The following is a 5,415-nucleotide window of genomic DNA, read 5'->3' on the forward strand; positions in this document are numbered from 1 at the left end:
AAGTGCTTATTCTACTGAGCTATCTCCCTGGCCCCTTCAGCTTTTTTTATAATAACTAAAACTTGGAAGCAAACGAGATGTCTTTCAGCAGGTAGACAGATAAACTATGTGCTATGGTTACATAGCACATTTGGAAAAGGCCCTTTCTACTCTCAGAATAGGCCAGACTCTCAGAATGTCTACCAGGCAGGACATTCTGGGCAAGCATCCCATTCTGTGACAAGGATATGACAAGCCTTTGACCCCCTTAGGGAGCTGCACTGGAAGGGTCACATGACTTCTTGGGACTTGGGGGAACAAATGGCAGAGGATGAGGCTAGATTAATACCCCTTCCCAATCCTCCAACAAACCTGGCTCTTAAATGGGTTGTGGATTTGGCTTGGTTTGGTTTTTGCTTGAAGTAACAGAATATTCATCTTAAAAGGATGTAAACCAAAGATTATTGCTTCCCATGAGAAGTTCAAGATTAGGGCTGGTCCAGGGTTATTTCTGTGGATTAATGATGTGATGAGGAACCGGGCACTTTCCACCTCTCCTTTCTGTCATGCTTGGGAGCTGGCAGTGTGATCAGTGTCCTCAGTCTGGTTTGGATGTGGTGTCCCGAGACCCACGTATCAGTTCCCCATGCAGTGAGGTCCAGAAGTGAGGCTGTGGGGAGGTGATTGGATCAGGAGGCTGCAATGTCATCTAAGAATTAACAATTAATAGACTCATAATTCAAGGGGCTCCTGGGAGATGGCGGAAACTGTGGACAGTGGTGGCCAGTTGGAGGCAGCAGGCACCTGAGTTTCTCTGTCTGCCCTTGCCCTGCCCAGTGTGCCTCCTCAGTCAACAGCCCTCTCCCTCCTCCTTCACACTAACCTCAATCCTATTTTCTTTTTTTTTTTTTTTTTTTTTTTTTTTTTTAGTTTTGAAGTTTTTTAATATACTTCACATCAGTCTGGCTGGTTCATTTCAGCTCCTTTACTGCCAAGCCCGGAGGCAATGACTGCTTCAGCTTCTCTGCCTTTTCTTTGTCTGTGATGACCAAGGTATAGAGGTATCTGCTGCATCGAACTTTAAATTTCACATTGTCTTTGTTCTTCTTTATCTTGACAGACTTGGCATCCTTCTGCCTCACTGTGAGCAGAAAATCCTTGATTTCCTCAATTTTCCGAGGTATGGCGACGAGGCGCTCCGAGGTCGCGGACCCGTACCGGACTGTGGATTGCCACGGATTATCCCCACTGCCCGCGTACCGCCGGAGAGACAATCCTATTTTCTATAGTTGCCTTTTCCTTACTCTTCTCTTTTCTTTTGGCTTTATTGAGGTAAAATTCGTACATTAAAAAATGTGGGGGCTGGTGAGATGGCTCAGTGGTCTAAAGCACCTACTTGGAACAAGCTTGGCAAAGCACAGGGACCACGGTTCGATCCCCCAGCACCACATGCCTGCCAGCCCTGCCCCCTGGTGGGCTGAGCTGGACACACACACACACACACACACACACACACACACACAAAATAATAAATTAAAAAAAAATGTGCTTATTTAATGTATGCCTTAATGCGTCTGGAGATATAAGTAAACCCATGGTATCACCACGTCAATCAAGGCCTCCAAAAATGTGTGTTCTTTTGTGAACGTTGGAGCTTTTTGTTTGTCTAGGCGTTGTTGTTCAGTCTTTTTTTTTTTTTTAACATTTATTTATTGCGTGTGTGTGTGTGTGTGTGTGTGTGTGGCCAGCTCCACCCACTAGGAGGCGGGGCTGGCTGGCATGTGATGCTGGGGGATTGAACCGCGGTCCCTGTGCTTTGCCAAGCTTGTTCAAAGTAGGTGCTTTAGACCACTGAGCCATCTCTCCAGCCCCTGTTCAGTCTTGTTTTGTAAGAATATTGTATCAGTCGGCCTTAACTCTAACCATAAAAGGTTTATTTAGCTCACAGTTTGGGGAGGATCCAAGCCCAGGGTAGTGTCTCGGTGAAGCCCACGCCTTAACCTCAGCACCTCATGGCTAGAATGGGAACATGGAGAAAAACATCCACGTCTCCAATTAGATCAAAGAGAGGAGGCTGAGGTCCTATCACCCCCTGTAAGGCACACACCCCCACCCTTAAAGGTTCATAGCATCCCCCATATTACTGCCACCCTGAGGGGTGTTGGAAGACACGCAAACTACACGCAAAACAACAAACACTTAGCACAAGATGTATCCTCATACTGTGAAATGCACTAACCCTTATTAACTAGATTCTGTCCTGTACAGCAGATCTCTAGAGATTATTCGTCTTACATAATAGAAACTTTACACTCTTTGAAGAACAATTCCTAACTTTCTTTTCCCATCCCAGATCAGATCCCCAGCCAAGGGCAACCACCCTTCTATTCGTGGCTACTTTAGTTCTCTCATATAAGCGAAAGCCTGCAGTCTTTGTCCTTATACAACTAGCTTATTTCACTTAGCGTAAGGTCTTCTCGGTACATCAACACTGTTAAAAATAGCAGGCTATGCTTTTTAGGGCTAGATAATATATATCACATTTTCTTCACTCATCTGTCAAAGGCTTTCCTTCTTGCTTCTGCTTATCATTTTACCATCCACGTGTGCACTCCTCAATACTAACACTTCATTTTAGCTTTTCCTAAACGTTGCATGCAGGAATCTGGTCCTATATATTCTGTAGGTTACTTCTCTGTCTCATCACAGCATATGTAAGATCACATACTTGTTCTTGAGCAGGGCAGGAGTTCATTATTTTTCACTCCATTGTGAGTATATACCATCATGCATTTGTCCATCCTCTTGCCAATGGACACTAGGGTCCTTCTAGGACCATAGTGACAGCGTCATTAGGAACATTCCTACACACACACACACACACACACACACACACACTTCTCTGGGACACATGTGCAGGAGCAGACTTGCTGGGTCCTGGGTTCCATGTTGGTCCAGCTCTAATGCTGGCTTATACAACTGCCAACCCCTGCAGCACTGACGAGAGATTGCTTTGCTCACCAACTTTGCCATCACTTGATATTGGTGACGTTAATCCTTTTAAAAAATCTGAATCAGATCATGTCAGTCTTCTGCTTCACTCCATTTTACCTGGAGTAAAATCCAAATTATTCACACTGGGCCTCTGGGCCCCCAGCTCTCCCTGTGTCCCCACCTGTCCCCACTAGAGGGGACACTCATCACCTGCCATGCTTGAGATATGCTGGCCTTGATTGTTTCCCAAAAGGACTAAACCCAAATTGGCATCTGGGCAGGAATAGAAATAGATGAAGCTGGAGCAGGAGCCAGGCTCAGGGTCACACCATGAACTCTCAGAATGTCTACCAGGAATGACACTCCAGCAACACATTCTCTGCCACTCAGGGGCTCCTTGTCTGAGCTCCTTGTAGAAAGCAACTCCCTGGGGGCCGGGAGATGGCTCCTGACAAGCGCAAGGGCCTGAGTCCAATCCCCAATTCTGCAAAAAGGAAGGAAGAAAGAAAGAAAGAAAGAGAGAGAGAGAGAGAGAGAGAGAGAGAGAGAGAGAGAGAGAGAGAGAAAGCAAGCAAGCAAGCAACTCCCTGGCTTGGGCTTTTCTTATGAGGACTCCTTACTGCTTGGCTCCTAAACCCAAGTCAACCACATCCCCAGTATCAAAGCCCAGCTCCAACTCTAAAACTGCAGGAAAATTTGCTAGTCTGAGCAGAAGAAAAGAGCAACAGAGGCTGCTGGAACATATTGATGGAGCCTGAGTGAAAAAGAGAAAATGAGCAAACATGCCAGCGAGGACATTTTGAAATCTGAACCAAAATCAAGCAAACTCCACCAACCAGTCTTTCAGAATATGTCAGCACTATTTGCCAAGATCCCAGATTCCCAGGAAACAGCATCAACTGTCGGGAAGGTCCACATCTCTGGGGAAGAAGGAACAAGAAACACACCAACTTTCAACCAGGATCAAAGTGGTAGGTAGGAAACTGGGTTGCTACCTAGATTTCATCTTGCTGATAACCTTGACTTCAGAATACACGGTATGATCAAAAAATACAGACAATGTTTAATTTTTTAAAATTTGTTACAATTAAGTTCTTATTGATATTAACCCACAAGATGCTCTCACTTCCTACAAATCATTCACCCCATCACACATGCAGCGTTCTGAAGCAGCTCTGGAAGTCCTCCTTCATGAGTGTCTTTCGTTGTGCTGTCCCGACTGCTTCAATGTCCTGAATGGATTCAAAGCATTTATCTTTCACAGTCATTTTGACTTTGGAGAAAGAGCTGGAAGTCTCATGAGGCCAAATCTGACAAGGATGAGGAGGCAGGATCATCCTGTTACAAGCCTGCCTTTCCAAGGGGTGGAATGTGACAGCAGCATTCACTGTATTTCTTCCTCACAGCTCATAAAGACACAGGTGAAGGAGGACTACAGAGCTGCTTCAGAACGTGGCAAACTGATAGGAGCAGTGTCTGAGGCGAGGAGAAGGACCCGCGGGACATCCTCAGCAATGTGTCTTGTACTGCATTAGGTTTTGGGTTTTTGGTTTTTTTTGGGTTTTGGGGTTTTTTTTTTGTCTGTTTGTTTGGTTGGTTTGGTTTGGTTTTTGGTTTTTTTGGGTTTTTTTGTTTTTGCAGAACCGGGGATTGAACTCAGGTCCTTGCACTTGCCAGGCAAACACTTATTCTACTGAGCTATCTCCCCGGCCCCTGCATTAGTTTTTTAATGTAAACATTCACTGTATGTCTTGGTTACTTTTCTCTCCTGGCTGGGACAAAACACCCAATACCCAAACATAAGGAAAGAAAGGTTTATTTAGCTCACAGTCTATGGAAGCTTCGGTCCATACTCGGCTGGCTGGTTCCAAGGCAGAGTGGCACATGGCAGAGGGCAGCCATTCATGGCAGGAGGAAAACAGCAAAACAGCAAGAACAAAAAAGGAGGAGCAGCAGCAGAGAGCAAGCCTCTTTCCCTTAGGTTGTATTCAGGCTATCCGCGGGGGTAGCACTCACACCCATAATCCCAGCATCGGATCATGAATTGATCATACACTCTAGAAGCCCACCTCATGACTGCAGGAGGCTTTGGGGGGACACCTAGACACAGACCACAGCACTATATATTATCCTTATACCTGAGAGTTGTCTACACAGCATTTCCTCGGTCAACTGAAGCTGAGGGAAATATGGGCAGGACTGGGCCAGCCTTCTAGTCAGAGGCAGAAGGCAGAAGGTGCTTTTCCTGGTGCCCTGACCTCCAGTGAAGCAGATGCAAGAGTCAAGACAGGCCACTGGAGATGACACGTGGCTAAAGCCACCACAGAACTGAAGTGGAAGGGGTGACAGATTTTATTTTTCAAAGGTAGCCTCAATGGTCCCACCATTGTATACTGCAAACATGTACTAATAAATTACTAAAAATTAAAATTGAAAAAAAAA

Source organism: Octodon degus, unplaced genomic scaffold, assembly GCF_000260255.1.
Source record: "Octodon degus isolate 3935 unplaced genomic scaffold, OctDeg1.0 scaffold00035, whole genome shotgun sequence".
NCBI lineage: Eukaryota > Metazoa > Chordata > Mammalia > Rodentia > Octodontidae > Octodon > Octodon degus.